This window comes from Mustela erminea, chromosome X (assembly GCF_009829155.1).
Source record: "Mustela erminea isolate mMusErm1 chromosome X, mMusErm1.Pri, whole genome shotgun sequence".
NCBI lineage: Eukaryota > Metazoa > Chordata > Mammalia > Carnivora > Mustelidae > Mustela > Mustela erminea.
In genome coordinates, this window is record NC_045635.1 from 92423416 (window position 1) to 92440642 (window position 17227).

The 17227-nt window shown below is 47.2% G+C and overlaps 1 protein-coding gene across 1 annotated transcript in view; it reads left to right on the top strand.

Moving 5' to 3' along the window:
- PAK3 (p21 (RAC1) activated kinase 3) overlaps window positions 1–17227 on the top strand; it is a 239921-nt gene that overhangs the window by 39678 nt on the left and 183016 nt on the right. Inside the window, exon 2 of the mRNA XM_032330607.1 lies at window positions 4853–4948. The gene's annotated coding sequence lies outside the window, so the exon portion shown is untranslated. The remainder of the gene's footprint in view (window positions 1–4852; window positions 4949–17227) is intronic.

Here is a 17227-nt window from a genome sequence, read left to right on the forward strand (position 1 = left end):
AAGGGGAGGGGTGGAGGGAGAGAATCACAAGCAGACTCCCCACTTGCACGGGGTGGGGCCCCACAGGGGGTTCGATCTCACAACCCTGAGATCATGTCCTGAGCTGAATTCAAGGGTCTGACTCTCAACTGACTGAACTACCCAGATGCCCCTCCTTGTCCCAGACTTCGGTATTCATATTCACTTTTGAAACACTTTTGTTGCCCTTTGTGAAATCACATAATAAACGTAAAACTGTTCCATTGCACGTCAACCCATGTCAGTGTCTTTTGACTCTCCACTTGGTATGCGGAGGATATTAGCACTCCTAAACCTTCCTGGGCTTCATTCCCAAGGAATTCTGATTTCATGGGTTTAGAATGGAGCTTAAGAATATGTATTTAGGGGTGCCTGGGTGGCTCAGTGGGTTAAAACCTCTGCCTTCAGCTCAGGTCACGATCCCAGCATCCTGGGATGGAGCCCCGCATCAGGCTCTCTGCTCAGTGGGGAGCCTGCTTCCCCCCACCCCTCTGCCTGACTCTCTGCCTACTTGTGATCTCTGTCAAATAAATAAATAAAATCTTTAAAAAAAATATGTACTTAAAAAAGGACTCCAAGGGATTCTTTTTTTTTTTTTTTAAGATTTTGTTTATTTATTTATTTGACAGACAGAGATCACAAGTAGGCAGAGAGGCAGGCAGAGAGAGAGGAGGAAGCAGGCTCCCTGCTGAGCAGAGAGCCCGATGTGGGGCTCGATCCCAGGACTCTGGGATCATGACCTGAGCTGAAGGCAGAGGCTTTAACCCACTGAGCCACCCAGGTGCCCCACTCCAAGGGATTCTGATGTGAGGTCAGGTTTGGGAACGAAGGGTCTCAAGCAGTATTTTTTCAAGCTGCCAATTATTACCTACTGCTTGGAAAGCTAATTTAGTGGGTAGTGACCTGCATTGAAACCCTGAAAAGGAATGGCTGTGCCCCATCCAAAGGGAGCAGCCACTCCGGGGCTTCAGTCCACTGTGGTCCTGTGGGGATGAGGTCACCTCGTCAGAAAGACCTTCTCAGACCACCTCTGTAAACTGTAGGCCTTGATCTGCCTACCCCACCACTTCAGAACCCCACCCCCCATCTTTATGTTGCCCCATGGTGCTTATCACAACCTAATACACAATATTGTAAATAATAAACATAAAGAGAAAAATAACTCCTTATCTCCAGATCCTTTTTTTAGAAAGAGTTGGAAGTCAAATTTTATGTGAAGCTTTCCAAATTTGAAATGTGGCTAGATTTTCTGATTTTTCTGGAAAGCCCGGGATTCTAAACATTTATGTAAAACCTTTGGCGTTATAAACGTCTTGGTCACAAGATCAAAAAGAAAAAAAAAAAAATCCAACGCTATTTAGGCCAAAGAGAATACGTCTGTGGCCCAGATTTGGTCTGCAGATCACAGGTTTGGGGCATCTGTCATAGATCTACAGACCGTTGGGCAATGTGAACTCTTGAAAATGGATGTTTTTCTATTGAGGAAGTGCAGCCTGGGGTCAAGTACTTGCCACAAGGTCACAGGCTAGCCTGTAGCAGAACTGGACCTTGAACCCGGCTCTCTGGCCTCCCAGTGCTCTCTCAGAGCCACCAGGCTGCCTACGAGGCTCGTCTCTCTTCTACTGGGGTAGAGCTCTTCTGCCACACATGGAAGACAGCATTCAGTTCAGTCCCCCTGCCCTCCTTACAAAGAACCTAACAGAGTCATCAGCACCCATCTGATAAGCCCCAGGCACTTCTCACCACAGAGTGTATGCATTTACCTGCCTTCCCCATCTCAACCATGGATATTGCCTCTTGGTGTTCTTTATTGCTTTTGCTCCAGTGATAGAATCAAGATGAGGTCTTTATAGGAGTGTTATTAGCATTGTTCCCAGCCAGCGGATGCCCTCAGGTAGAGTGGATGTGGGCTGGTGCAAAGCATCTGGGGCTCAGAGTTCCCAGGGTGGGGCTCCACGGCCCTGAGACAACTTACTTAACCTTTCCCGCCCTCAATTTCCTTCACTGTAAAACAGAGAAATGCAATGTGCCTTTCTTACCTCCCAGAGCGGCTGTGAGGTAAAACGAAGATAATACATACAAGCACCCTTCGAAAAGAGAAGATTTGGGACTCCTGGGTGGCTCAGATGGTTAGGCGTCTGCCTTTGACTCGGGTCATGATCCCAGGGTCCTGGGATCGAGCCCTGCATCGGGCTCCCTGCTTGTTGGGGAGTCTGCTTCTGGCCCCGACAACAGTTCCCACCTCAGAGGCCTATTCTGAGCCTGTGGATAGTGATATGTTTTATTTTTTTAATTTATTTTTAAGATTTTATTTATTTATTAGAGAGAGAACGAGAGAACATGAGCAAGGGAGAGGGACAGAGGGAGAGGGAGAAACAGACTCCCTGCTGAGCAGGGACACCCCCCACCCCCGCCCACAAGTGGGGCTTGATCTCAGGATCCCGGGATCATGAACTGAGCTGAAGGCAGACACCTAACGACTGAGCCACCCAGGCACCCCAGGTTGTGGTATGTTTTCATATGGTGAGTGCTAAAGACGTGTTAGTTGCCATTATCATCGTCTGTTTCCATCTTACAGTGAAGTCAGGTTGTTTGGGAATCTGCCTGAGAGTAGTCACGTTACCTTTGGCAAGTCAGAACACCTACTGTTTCTCAGTTTCCTGGTCTTCCATGAGGGATTAGTACTAGGGCTGCCTTGGGGATTAAATGAATGAATGTAAGTCCAGTGCTTATCCCAATGCCTGGCACAGAGTAAGCCCACGTTGGATGTCAGCCACTCCAGCTCCTAAAGCTATGTAATTGCCAATGTAGTATGGCCACAGACAGAAACTCCAGAAACATAAGATCATGAGGACACCCCAAGTCTTACTACTAAGATACCAGTCCTTGTTATTACTTTGAGATTCAGGTCTTAAATCGGAAACTTCTCCTGTCGAGAAAACCAAGACTGAAGAAAATGGCGGGGATCTGGGAATGCAGCGATCATTGCGTGAAACCTTCACTGAGTGTCTCTTCGGGGCTGGCCAGTGCTCCATGGGCAGGGTTTCAACCACACCAGGTTTCAACACACACCACACCACACCACACCAACCACACCAACCACGCCAACCACACCAAGCAGGATCCCTGCATTTAAACAACACATTGGCCCATGGAAGGAGACAGAAGAGCAAAATAAAAGTATAAAATAGTATGTTGCATGATGTAAAGTACTATGGGAAATAAAACCCTTAAGATGGGGTGGTAAGGGGACGCCTAGGGGGCTCAGTTGTTAAGCATCTGCCTTCGGCTTGGGTCATGGTCCCAGGGTCCTGGGATCGAGCCCCACATCGAGCTCCCTGCTCAGCAAGGAGTCGGCTTCTCCCTCTCCCTCTGCTTCTCCCCACTGCTTGTGCTTGCTCTTTCTCTTTCAAATAAAAAATCTGCAGGAAAAAAACAAAGCTGGGGTGATAAAGAGTTCTGAAATGGGGAGGGGTGGTGAGGGAGGGAAGCGTGCAAGGCCTATAGGTGATCTTCGAGTCCACCCCCAAAGGAAGTGAGGGCGCGGGCCATGCGCATCTGTCAGGGAAGAGCTGCCCAGGCAGACAAAACAGCAAGAGCCAAGTCCCTGAGTTAGGATCATGCTTGGCATTTAAGAAACAGCCGGGAAGCCCTGTGGCAAGAGTGCAGTGAACAAGGGGAAGGGTAATAGGATAGGAGGTCAGAGAGCTCGCAGCTTGCCTGTGTAGGGCTTTGTAGGCCTTTGCGATGACTGCCATTTGCAGGGAGAGAGATGGAAAGGCATTGGAGGATCTTGTCCAGGGAGAGGCGTTTCTTAATCTGACTTCTGCCAGCCATTTGTCCCTCCCCTCAGCAGCGGGTTTTGCCTCCACAGGCCTTGGACAGTACTAAACAAGAGGTGGCAGTCCCAGCTGTCCCTGCAGAGTTGTCTTTACCACTGTGTAGACTGCAGAGAGAAGGCTCTTTGGTCCAGAGGGGAACACGGGGTGGAGGTGATGGCACAGAGAGTAGGATAAAGCAGTGGGATCTCTCAGCGCGTGAAGGGACCCAGTTCCTGTGGTCACAGTTCCTGGGACACAGTTCCTGTGATTCTGCCCTTGGGCATCTGTTCCCCCAGCCTTGAATTCCCTGCACCGCCCCCACCAGCCTGTTCTGCCTCCTGCAGGACCCCGTCAAGGTCAGAAAGCCTCCTGATGCGTTTATGGAAAGTCTGCCTTCTCACCACCACGAGGTGGCAGTAGTCTGAGTTCTGTCACCTGAGTGTTCCAGAATCTGTGCATACTTCCCATAGAAAAACACTTTGGAGATGCGAAGGCAGTCCCGGAATCCTATATATTCCCTGACATTTCTCTTTTTTGGGCCCCGTATGTCTGGTCCTTTCAAGAGCCACTCCTGTTCTGGGATGGTTTCCAATCCCTTCGTCACTCTTGTGACCCTCCTCTGGAGGTGGTCCACTCTCTCAGTGACCCTCTTGAAATGTAGTGTCGGGAACTGAAAAGGAGGCTTCGGGAGGGAACAGCAGAGATCACAGGGCAACATTAATATTCAGGAATCTAGAAACTCGGATGAATACGACCTAAACTTGTGCTCTGTTTTTAACTACTAAATAATTAAGCTATCGTAAACTAACTGTTGGCTTGAATTATGCTGTGGGCCAACTCAAACCCCTCGATCTTTTTGGAATTGCTTGTTTTTATGTGAGCTGCTGCCAAGCCATGCTTCCCTTACTCTGGCTTTGCAGGAAGGACTTTCAGAATTTTAATTGAGAAGCTTTGCTTTACCTTACATGTTTTATTTATTTATTTATTTATTTATTTATTTATTTTCATTTTAGCTTGGCATTTCAGCCCATCTGAACTCGTTTTGAATCCCAGCTTTGTTCTTCAACGTATTTGATATCCCTGCCAGTTTTGGGTTGTCTTCAGACTTGGTAAGAGTATTTTCTGTGTCATCAAAGTTATAAACAAGTGTGGAAAAGCCTCATGGCCTTTTGAAACTTTTCTGTTGGTTGTCACCTATGCTTTGGGTAAAATTCTTTCAATTTTCCATCCATTTGACTTGTGTTATAATCTGGTTAATATGGTCCCGTCTTGTCTCAGTCCATTCATGAGAAAGATCTGAGAAATGATTTCAGATGCACTGCTGAATCCAAGATATGTTGTGGTTACAAAAGGCAGGGTGGATAAGGGATGATCTAAGACTGCACACTTTGGTTTGTAAAATGGAAACTGTTACTTTTTTTTTCACAAATATGAAAGTAGTATTGGCTTGTTGTACAGTCCAACGGCACACCAAGGTGTATGAATTAGACAGTGTGAGTCCCTCTGTAATTCTTTGTGCCAACACCCTACCGGATAACTGTGGTTAACGATTTTGTGCGACAGAAACAGAGATCTGTGATTTAAATGAGATCATACTATAGAGAATGTTGCATGACCTGCTTTTTTCACTTACAATCTTTTGGAAACATCTTTCCCTGTCAGAACATATAGTTTGACTTCATCCTTTTTAATGACAACCTAGTGTTCTTTTCTGGAGATGTTTCCTAATTTACCTCATCAATCCCGTATTGATGGACATTTACATTGTTGGCAGATTTTTGCCGTGTTGCCCGTTATAAGCCTGTTAAAAGGACCGAGGCACCCCAAGATCAGCTTTCTTTGCTGGCTTGAGATGTTGCATTGGGTGCTGTTTTCTGGGTCCTCACGATTCCCCATCTTTTTCGGATCTTGTGAATGTTGTAAATTCCATGGGATACTTTCTACTAAAGAGAGAAGAACTAGAGTGGGTTTCCAACTCCCTACTCATCCTGGTTTGTGTTTGAAAATCTATACCTTGTCCTCCCTTGGAGTGGAGTTAAACCTGTTGGAGCTCCCGGGGGCCTCGAGAGGACCGAGACACCTCAAGATCAAACCCTGAGTGACAGGCTTGATAGGAGGCTCCTCCCCTGACTGGCACAGGTGAGGTCGCTAAGAGCCAAAAACGGAAGAACTGCCTTGTCATTGAGCCATTATTCCCCATCACACACAAGCTCTGGCCAGTAGGACCATTTACTAAGCCTCAGTAGGCCCCTCCTTTCTCACCTTCACACCTGTCCTCCTCCATGGGGGGCGGGTCTCCTTCCCTGCACATGTGCACCTCTTAGAACAAGATAGGACCAGCCTCTTCTGAACTACTAGAACACTTTCTGAACTTGGGCTAGACAGCAAAGATGCATTTCAATATCAAAGCTGTACCTGCCCAGCTCTGTGATCATGGATATGTCACTTACCCTTGTTGGGCCTAGTTCTCCTCACCTAGAGAATGAAGATATTCCTGTGGAAGAGATTTCGGAGCACCAAACCCAGTGCCTGGCCAATAGGAAGCACTTCCTGTTAGCTGCTGTCATCTGTCATCATCATCATCACCATTATAGATGACCATATGGCTGACTCTGCAGGGTCGTGGAGATGAGCTGAGAATGTACATAAACCATCCAAAGCGATGTTCAGCATTAATTGAGGACTAAATAACTGAGGGCACTTATCAAATATATTTATATCAAGTACCTCTTGGATACTTAGCTCATTATGCCTTATGTTATTTCTATTTGTGTTCATGTCTTGATCCCTTCTTCTAATTTCTAAGTTCCCTCAAGAGGAGAGTTCTTTCTCTCTCTCTTTCTCTGTCTTCCTCTCTTCCCCTCTGCCTAGGAAGCAGAAAAGACCCAGTGCTGGGGACTAGGGGGGCTCTTGAACATTTAGAGGAGTCAATGTTGCCCTCACTTTTTCTAAGCCCCTTGATCATAGTATTGTTTTCTAGTTTGAAAAGATTTCCCCCAGGGGCGCCTGGGTGGCTCAGTGGGTTAAGCCGCTGCCTTCGGCTCGGGTCATGATCTCAGGGTCCTGGGATCGGGTCCCGCATTGGGCTCTCTGCTCTGCAGGGAGCCTGTTTCCTCCTCTCCCTCTCTCTGCCTGCCTGTCTGCCTGCTTGTGATCTCTGTCTGTCAAATAAATAAATAAAATCTTTTTAAAAAAAAAAAAAAGAAAAGATTTCCCCCATTAACTGATCAATGGGACCTTTTCCCTAGGGCATGCCACAGCATACATGTTCCAACCACTGAGCCACTGATCACAGTATCTTAGCTTTGGAAAGTTTTCCAGAAAACAGTGGCCTGGTGTGTACATTCATTTGAGCAAACTGGGCTTGTGTACCACTCCCAGGCTTCTGCTGTCTGCACAGAAAAGGATATTGGACATGAGCTTAGTTCAGGCCACCACCAAGTTCCCCTTAGACTACCTCAATGTAGTCTTCTAGTGGTTTTCTTACTTTCACCCATGCTGTCCATGTAGCAGCAAGAGAGGTCTCTAGAAAGTAATGAAGTGAGATTACATCATTCCCCTCCTCAAGACCCTTCAGTGGCTCCCGTTTCATGTAGCATCAGGTCCAGCCGTCTTCCTGTGGTCCGCAAGGCCCTGTGTAATCTGGCCCCCTGCATATCTCCAAACTCATCTTGTTGCACTCTTCCCCTTGCCCACTCTGCACCACCCACATTGGTCTTCTGGTGTGAGAACGTGCCAGGCTCATTCCTGCTATGGTGCCTTTGTTCTCATTCTGTCTTCCCCCAGGAATTGGATCCCATCCATGCCCCAGCTTCCCCGGGCTTCCTCTTGCCTTTCAGGTTTCCACTTAGATGATACCATCTCAGAATGGGATCATTCACCTAGGCCTTCCCCGCACACCCTATCTCAAGTAGCTTCTCATTGGTTCACGTGCCATGCCCCCTTGTTAATCTCAAACTCTTTGGTTCTCAGCCCTCACTTCACCTTAAGAATTACCCAGAGAATGTTAAAAAAAAATGACCAGGCTCCTTCTAGACCAAGGAAATCAGAATCTCTGGGGACAAGGCCTAGGTCATCTGTATTTTTAAATGTTCCCCTAGTAATTGTAATGTGTGGGCAAGGTTGGCAGGCTCTGTTCTAATCTATGGGCTTGTTGATTCTCTTCCTGGTACTTATCACCAGATGTAATTCTTTTCACTCATTCATTTAATAAGTATTTATTGAGCTCCTACCATGTGCCTGGCTCTACTTGAAACACAGGGATTAAAATTGTGAACACAAAAAACCACAAATTCTAACCTTTTATGAAACTTCCATTCTAGTGGGAAAGGCAAACAATAAATAAGATCAGCAACTATACATATTTATACAGCTTGATATATATATGTAGGAAATTCTGTGTGTGTGTATATGTGTGTGTATAGTATTATGGATTGAATGTGTCTCCCCCCATACCAAATTCATATTTTTCAACCCTACCCTCCAATGTGATGATATTTGAAAATGGGCCTTTGAGAGGTAGCTAGGGTTAGATGAGCTCATGAGGATAGGACCCTGGTCTGATGAGATTAGTGCTCTTATAGGAAGAGAGACCACAGAGCTTACTCTCTCCCCCATTCCACCTCCCTGCCACACACACACACACACACACACACACACAAACTTACAGTTCGTGTGAGCACACAGCAAGATGACAACTACCTACAAGACAAGACAGGAGACCTTAGAATGAAATCTACCTTGCCAGAACCTTGAACTTGGACTTTCTGACCTCCAGAACTATAAGAAATAAATTTCTGTCTCCCAGTCTATGGTATTGTGTTATGGCAGCCTGAGCAGATTAAGATGTATGTTATGTTAGACTATGATAAGTGCTAAGGAGAAAAAAAAAAACATAAAATGGAGATACAATTGGGGGGGGGCAGGAGAGAGAGAAAAGGTTGTGATAGAGTGGACTGGAATGGTGAATCTGGAGTAAAGATTTGAAAGAAGTGAGAGATCCAGATCTGCAGGTATCTGAATATAAAGCATTTAAGGCACAGAAGAGGAAGTACGGGGGTGCCTGGGTGGCTCAGTGGGTTAAGCCTCTGCCTTCGGCTCAGGTCATAGTCTCAGGGCCCTGGGATCGAGCCCCACATCGGGCTCTCTGCTCAGCAGGGAGCCTGCTTCCCCCTCTCCCTCTGCCTGCCTCTCTGTCTACTTGTGATCTCTCTCTGTCAAATACATAAATAAAATCTTAAAAAAAAAGAAGAAGAAGAAGAAGAGGAAGTGCCAAGGCCCTGGGGCTGGATTATACCTGGTGTCTTTGAGGAACAGTGAGCGTGGCAGCTTGGCTGGAGAGTTGTGAACAAGGGGCACAGAATGGTAGGAGATACATTCAGAGAAGTAACTCTATTACTCTATTACTACTCCCTCTAGGGAGCAGATAATGTGGAGCCTTAAAGGTTATTGTAAGCGCTTTGGCTTTTACTCTGAGTGAGAAGGGTTATCACTGAGGATTTTCTAGCAGAGGGTAGAATAATCTGACTGAGATTTTAAGAGGTTCACTCTACGTGCCATAGAGAACTCAAAGGGGGAAATGGTGGCAGGAACAAAACCAGCTAGGACGTCACCGCAGTGATCTAAGTGAGAGGCGATGGTGGCTTGGAGAAGGATGGTAGAAACAGCAGAACACAAGAGAAATGGTCCAAATCTGGATGTACTTTGTGGGTTAGGATATACAGAATTTGCTGACAGAGTGTGTTTTGGGCGGAAGACACAGCACACAGTCAAGGAGGACTGAGCATCCAGAAGAATGGGGTGCCATTACACTGAGATGGGCAGGACAGTGGGAAGAATCGGTTTCAGGAGGAGATGTCAAGGGCTTAGTTTTGAACTTGGTAAGTGTGAAATGCCCATTAGCCCTTCTTCAGCTGGGGATGTCAAGTAGAGAGGTAGATATACAATCCTGGAGTATATAGGAGAGGTCTGGCCTGGAGATAGAACTTTGGAAGCCATAAAATTAGATGAAATCTCCTAGATGGTAAGCTCAGGTAGAAAAGAGCAGAAGCCCAGGGACTGAGACCTAAAACACTCCAGAGATTAGAGGTTGAGTTACAGAGCAATAGCAAAGGGGACTGAGCAGAAATAGCCAGAGCAGATGGAAGAAAACCAATAGAAAGTGGTTTCCTTGGAGCCAAGAGAAGAAACTGATTTAAGGAAGAGTGAGTGGTCACTTTATGTCAGGCATAGCCAAGAAGCTCGAGTAAGATGAGGATGGAGAGCTAACCACTGGATTTTGGAACATGTATGTCACTGGGTGATCTTGGTCAGAATAGTGATGAAAGTGAGTTCAAGAGGGAAAAGGAGAGAATTGGGAGACAATGGGTATAAACAATTGCCCCGACATTTTAGTACTAAAAGGAGGACAGAGATGAGGCAGAAGCAATATCGCCTTGAGAGAAGGTTTTATTAATTTGGGGGATGGGAGAAATCATATTCTAATGAGAATGACCCATGTTCTTGATTTAGGAGGTGAGCGGTTGAGGGCAGGGACTTGGTGTGGGACATTCCCCTCACCTCCCACAGTGCCCAGCACAGAGTAGGCATTTGCCAAGTATTGTTGAGTCAGTGCCTGATCAAATGATTGCAGACGGCTGTGGGAGTAAATAAATATCAGAGTTGAGTGGCAGGTGAATGGAGGAGCACCCTGCCTTCAGCTCCCCTCATTCCCGCCCCACTCCTGGTGCACCAAGCTCACCACAGGGCCAGACTCGCTCTGCCAAGAGGGCATGCCATGTCCCTGTAGTCATGTGTTCTAGGGAGAGGACAGGCTTTGGAGCTGTGAGAACAATGTGTGGCCAGACGAGACCACAGAGCTCAGGAGGGTTAGGGCACATTGTGTCATGCCTGTTCCCCAGGCGTGGTCTGTCAGGAGCATTTATAGTCTCTTGGAGCTCAGCCCAAGGAGCAGCAAAACCAGAGTCTGGGCAGGAGAAGCCCCTGCCTGTGCAGTGCCCAGTGGCCTTGGCACCTTGCTCATTCCAGTCCCTGGGTGGCGCAACCCACATAGTGTCGGGTGACATTTCAGCCCAGTGCGGCTTCCCCCTGGGGCCAGTGACTCTGCTGTTGTCAGGAAGAGACGGCATGGCCCAGTCCTGCGTGAACACACAGGAGGTACTTGGCAGCTTTTGGATGAAGGAAGCCCTGGGGACTCTGGGAATTGACACAAAGGGTGAAGAGAGAATGCTTCCTTTCCATACCTCCCTTGCCACCATGCTTTATGCCCAGGCTCAGCTCGGTGAGGGTGGCCGGTGGCAGGTGCATGTCCTAGACTTGAAGGAAGACACAGAGAAACCCCTGTAGTGAATTGGCAGCAACCCCAAGCAGACCTTTTCCATCTCCTCACCTGGCGCTCAGAGATGACACCACTGAGTTCAGTCTTACAAGTCCAAAAAGTTGACTTCAAACAGCATTGACCTCATACCTGATCTGGGCCACATCCTGTGTGTTTTCTCAAAGTTGCAACTATACTAAATATTACAATTCCTCCTCCTCTTCCTCCTTCTCCTCCTGATTGCAGCTAACACAGACCGAGCGCCAACTCTGGGCCAGGTACTGAGCTAAGCACTTTGTATACCATGTCAGTCATAGTTCTCACCGCAGCCAGGTGAGGTGAATACTACTCCCGTTGCTAGTGAACAGGAGAGATTCAAGCCACGTGGGGGAAGAGTTGAGACTCAAGTCTGATTCCGTGTGACTGCAGAATCACATTCTTCATGGGTCTCTATGACAGCACCTCTCTGAGAAACATAGATAATCTCATGCTGTGGCTTCAAAGCCTCCAGAGGCTTCCCATCACGTGGAGAATTTAATCCAGCTTTTTTTCCTAGGCCACCAGGGCCTGGCAGTATCCAGCCTTTGCCTGCCTCTTTGGCCGTGTTTCATTCTCTTCTCTCCTTGCCCCTGTGAGACCTATGGAGAAGCCTCTTGATCTGTAGCAGTGCTCTGTTCTCAGTACATCTGGTAGGCTTACTTGGGTGTTTACTCTTGCTTCCAGGGGTATTTCCCTTGGAAAACACCACCCACTGTCCAAACAACCATCCCAGAAGCCCTGTATCAAAAGGTGGGAGCTGCCTCATGATTGTCAGCACACCCGTTGTTCGAGGGGTTGGGTTAGCTTAGGGCTGCCGGTGTCATTTGTACTGTAAGATCGTAGAAGCTTGACTGCGCCCCAGACCCTGTCTGGTATCAAGAAGCATGTGATGCTCAGAGGTGAACTAAAGCCCAAATTCTCGTTCTGTGACTGCTGGCATTTGAGGAGCCAGTGCCGTATGGCTCAGAGAGGACGGGAGCAGCTATAGACCAGGACACATATGAATCACTGCTCTGTGGAGCTCTCTCACTCGCTAGCTGGGAGACCTTAGATAAATCTTTCTAATTCTCTACGCCTTGATTTCCTTATCAGTCAATGAAAGTAATAGTCTCTGCCCCTAAGGGATTGCTTTGAGTATCTTGAGATGATTTATTGGATAGTGTTCTGGAAGGTACAGAAATTTGCATAATGCCTAGTAAGTGCTTAATATATTCCGGATACTGCCCCAAGCTCCTCACGTGTATTCTCTCTGCATCAATCCTCAGACAAGACCCAAGCATGTTACTGTTAATAGTATCTCCACTTTACAGATGAGAAAATTGAGGCCCAGAGAGGTTAAGGGATTTTTTCATTGTTGCCCGGTGGCAAAGTGGCAGAGCCAGATTGTGAATGCGAGCAGTCTGGCTTCAGAGCCCGTGGCCTGAGCCCCTGACTTACGTATGTAAGGTAATGGGTTTTACTGGGGCTATGTCCTAGTCTGTTCCCGCTCCTATAACAGAACACCAGAGACTGGGAGTGCTTAGAAACAACAGAAATGTATGTTTTGCCACTGTGGAGGTTGGGAAGGTCCAAGACCAAGGTGCTGATAGACTCAGTGTCGGATTAGAACTTCTCCCTGGTTTGTAGATGGTCATCTTCTCACTATAGCATCACATGGCAAGAGGGGGCAAAGAAATTCTGTGGAGTCTCTCCTCTAAGCGGATGACCCCAGTCTCATGAACTGATCACCTCCCAAAGGTGTCACATCTAAATGCCATCTCGCTGGGGAACAGTTTTCAAAATAGGAATTTGGTGTGGATACAGATGTTCCGTCTCTAGCAGGAAGGGAGGGTAGTATTTTTTTCAAGTAAAAAAGTATTGCTACTATTTTGTGCAAGTCTTATACCATTTTGCCTCCACTGGGCTATAAGCTACTTGGGTTCCTTTGCATGTTACTGTTTAGTTTTGGGGTAGCAGACTCTCAATTGTGATACCTTCCTCCTCCTTGAAGCCACCAGAGTTTCCCACATAGGTAATAGTCCACAAAACGTAATCTTCCCATGTCCAGAAAAGAGTGTGAATGCCTGGTGGTCTGGTCCCTTTGTGTCTTCTCAAATATTGAACACCTCCAATGTGTTCGGCCCTGTTCTAGTCAACTGGTGATCCCACAGTGCACGTGTGCGCGCGCATGTGCACACACACACACACACACACACACACACACCCCAGCCTCCACAACATTGCTTCTGCTGTATTTTTGCCCTACCACACAGTCTTAATCTCACCATGCGATAATAGCAGACAAACTTCGGTTAAAGGAAACGATCACTTAATTGGCCTGGAGTTGTCAAATTGTCAAGGTTATGGAAGACAAAGCCCGAGGAGCTATTGTAGATTAGAGGAAGCTAAGGAGACGTGGAAACAAATATAGTCTGCGCTCCTGAATTGGATTGTGGCATAGCAGAAGGACACTAGTGAGGAAATGGGGGACATTTGAAAAAGCTTTGCGCATTATTTAATAATGTTATATCACTATTAATTTCCTGGCTTTGATACTTTTACCATTATTTTTTTTGAAAGATTTTATTTATTTAATTTGAGAGAGAGAGAGAGAGAGCGCACAGGAGGGTCAGAGGGAGAGAATCCCCAAGCAAACTCTGTGCTGAGCATGGAGCCCAACATGGAGCTTGATCTCACAACCCTGAGATCATGGTCTGGGCTGAAAGCAAGAATCAGACACTCCACCGACTGAGCCAGCCAGACACCCCCAAAGTTTTCTCACTATTATGTAAGCTGTTAATATGAGGGGAAGTCGGGTAAAGGGGATAGAGAGACTCTGGGTTGGGTTTACAATTTTCCTTTAAGGTCTAAAAGTGTTTTAGGCCATTTGAAAGCAAGTTGGCAGGCACAGAAATGATAAATGCCAGAAGGATAGATGTAGGACACTGACAGTCTCTGCTACACTTCCTGCATCTCAGGGTCCTCCTCTGTCATTTAGGCCTAATAGTTATGTATTATTCCTGATTCTCCTTATTAAAGAATTCGCAGGGGAGCCTGCTTTTGAAGTATTAGAGAAATGTAAGCTCTAAACATTCCATTTTGTGATAGAAGCTACAAAGAAATGAAAAGATCATCACTTCATCCTCCAGAAAGAAAAATTATTTAACAAAATTATTTAAAAATGAAAAGTTAAAAATATCCCTCCCTTCCTTGGGTTTACCTTTAGGGAAGGAAAGGGGGAGAGAGGGAGAGAGAGAGACAAAAAGGGATGGGAGATAATAAACAAGGCAATCAGTTAATTTTATCATGTATTAGAAGGCAGGGAGTTCTGTGAAGAGAAAGAAAGCAGGAAAAGGCCGGGAGGAGGAGACAGGCAGCTTTAAAATGGTCATTTGAAGAAAAGACTTTAAAGAAGCAAGAGCTCCAAGGAGTGCTTCAGTCAGAGGGAGTGGCCAGTGCAAAGGCCCTAAGGCCTGACCGGTTTTAAGGAACAGTAGGAAAGCCGGTGGAGCTAGAGCAGAGTGCGCAAGGTCAGTGTGCTTCCTTCTGGGGTCTGTAAAGATAACAGAAAGAAAGTGGCCACAGGGCAAAAGTCAGGGGAGTTAAAAAAATAGACATCAAATAGAGGTTTCCAGCAGAGTCACAGAGGATAGAAACCTGAAGGGAAGGGAAGAGCAAGGAAGGGCAATTGCAGGCATCTAGAAATTTCTGGTGAGGAACCAAATTATTAGTAATCCCCATAATAAGGCTCTGAGTCTCCCGTGCTTCACTCCTCTCCAATCACGGAACTCTAATTAATGCTGAGTGTGGCAGTCATACCACAGCCTGAGACATCTTTACGATGTCATCTTAATGAGAGGGATAATTGGTAGCGGAGAGGGGTGGGCTGATTTTTCTTGGAGTAACAAGTGGGACTGAGGAAAAATCCAGAACCTCGTTCTGGTTTGGTGTATGTTTATTATTGAATGTCCCCGAGTCATTCCGTTCACGTCATTTGGATGTTTGGATATGCACTGAGCAGAACACAGGCAGGGATGGTGCGTGGGAAGCAGGCCCCTGGTCTGATGTGTGCCTGCAGAAGACAGGCCAATACCAGAGGGGTTTCCTGGAGACTCCTCAGCTTGTAGCCCTGGCCAGGCTGCTTCCAACTGTGCAGAAGCAGAAATGCACACAGGGAAGGCCAGCCTGAATGCCAGGGGAGGCTGGTAGACAGTGCTCATGTTTGGGCAACATTTCAAGCCAGCAGGAGGTCTGCACATGTGTGTTGGCCTGTCCTTTCAGTGTTACAAAAACTGGACGAGAAGACGTAGTGGATAGGATCCTACAAAGTGCAAGACATTGCATACATGTAAGGTGTTACTAGTATTGTTGTGTACCACAGGGGTGGGGGGGTGCTGGGTATAAAGAAATGAGACCTATGGCGATAGTGTTTGTTCACTGGTTCCCTTCTAGTCTAGTGTTATAGAAGGATAGTCACCTTCCTTTTAGAATCAATACTTACCATTTGGAGCACTTAGGACATGCCAGGCACTCTGGTATGTTCCTTGGGCATATTCTTTCTTTCAGTCCTCACCACAAGCCCATGAAGTAAGTACTGCTGTTTCATTTAAAAGTTGGCTAAAGGAGGCTCAGAGATGTTAACTTACACAACTTACACAAGGCTGCACAGTAAGTGGGGAGAGCCACTTCTGTGCAGGAGACCCACACTGGGATTCTGGATCCTTCTCTCTGCCTTCAAGTGCCTTTTAAATTCAAGGTACACATGCTCCAATGTGGCAGGTTTGGGTTTCCAAGAGGGAGGGCATCAACTTCATTCTTTAGGTTCTACACACAAGGGTGGCTGTAGAAGGAGAACCTCACACAAGTGGATCACTCCAGCTTGGAGTGTTGCTGGGCAGGAGTGGGCCTTGGTTGTTTGAAGAGGCCCTGTGGCAGTATCTACCTTCCCAGCTTGAAAGACTGGGCCAGGGACAAGAGACAGACCAACACTGAATTCTAAAAATACCCAGGGTAGCTGTCACCAGCTTCACCTTGCTATGCTGAGACTCGCCAAAGGTCACACAGCTCATTAGAGCCTGGCGGCTGCTGTGGAACCCTGACCTTTAGGCTTCCAGTTCAGAGCTTCCCCCCACCCTCTAGCCCACCCCCACTGGCCCCCCAGATTCCTCGGGCAGCTCTCAGAGAGTGGAGCCGCTGTCTGGATAGTGGCTCTTTATGTGGCCCTGGGACCTGCAGCTCCAGCCTCACTGTGCACCTGTTAGAAGTGCCAATTCTCAGGTCTTACCCTGGATGTCCTGGGGCCAGGGCCCAGTAAGGTGCACCTTATCATGCCCTCTTGGTGATCCCAGTGCACTTGCAAGTTCGAAAACCACTGGTCTAGACAGAAAGGCAAACCAAGTGCTACAGACATCGATATGCATTCAGAGCATCAGCTGGTAAATCACCGAGGGTCGTCTTCATAGAAAGCGAATAAGATAAGGCCCACAGCTCCCAAGCCACACCTGCAAAGCAGTGTCACTTTGCAACACATATGACAGTGTCAGATGGACACAGACCAGGAGGGCGAGTGTAACCAGCTCTAGTTCACCTGCACATGCTTCCGAGTTTTGCCAACTTAGCAGTTCTGGAGTCCTGCTAGCTTCTCCGCTCGCTGCTATGGAGGGTTTGTCCCTGCCCTTTGGGGACCCACCATACAGGTTCATAGAACCTCTGAGCTTGCAGGGAGCTCAGAGATGACCAACCGCTTCCCCCACCTCTGCCACCTCCCTGGCGATACACCTGACTGGCACTCTTTTGGCTTCTGCATTACAGGGCCACAATAATAGTGAGTTTCGTTTCCTGGAAGAGAGGGCAGAGGTGAGTAGGAGGAGGACACGCATACAAGTAACTACAATAATAAAATGGAATATAAGCACTAGAACCCATGCCATGAGAACCCTGAGCTGGAAGGAATGAATTTCAGCACTGGGAAGTCAGGGAAGGCTTTATGGAGGAGGTGCTATTTGAGCTGGACAAGATCCCAGCAAGCAGTGTCAGTGGAGAGGAAAGAGGCCTG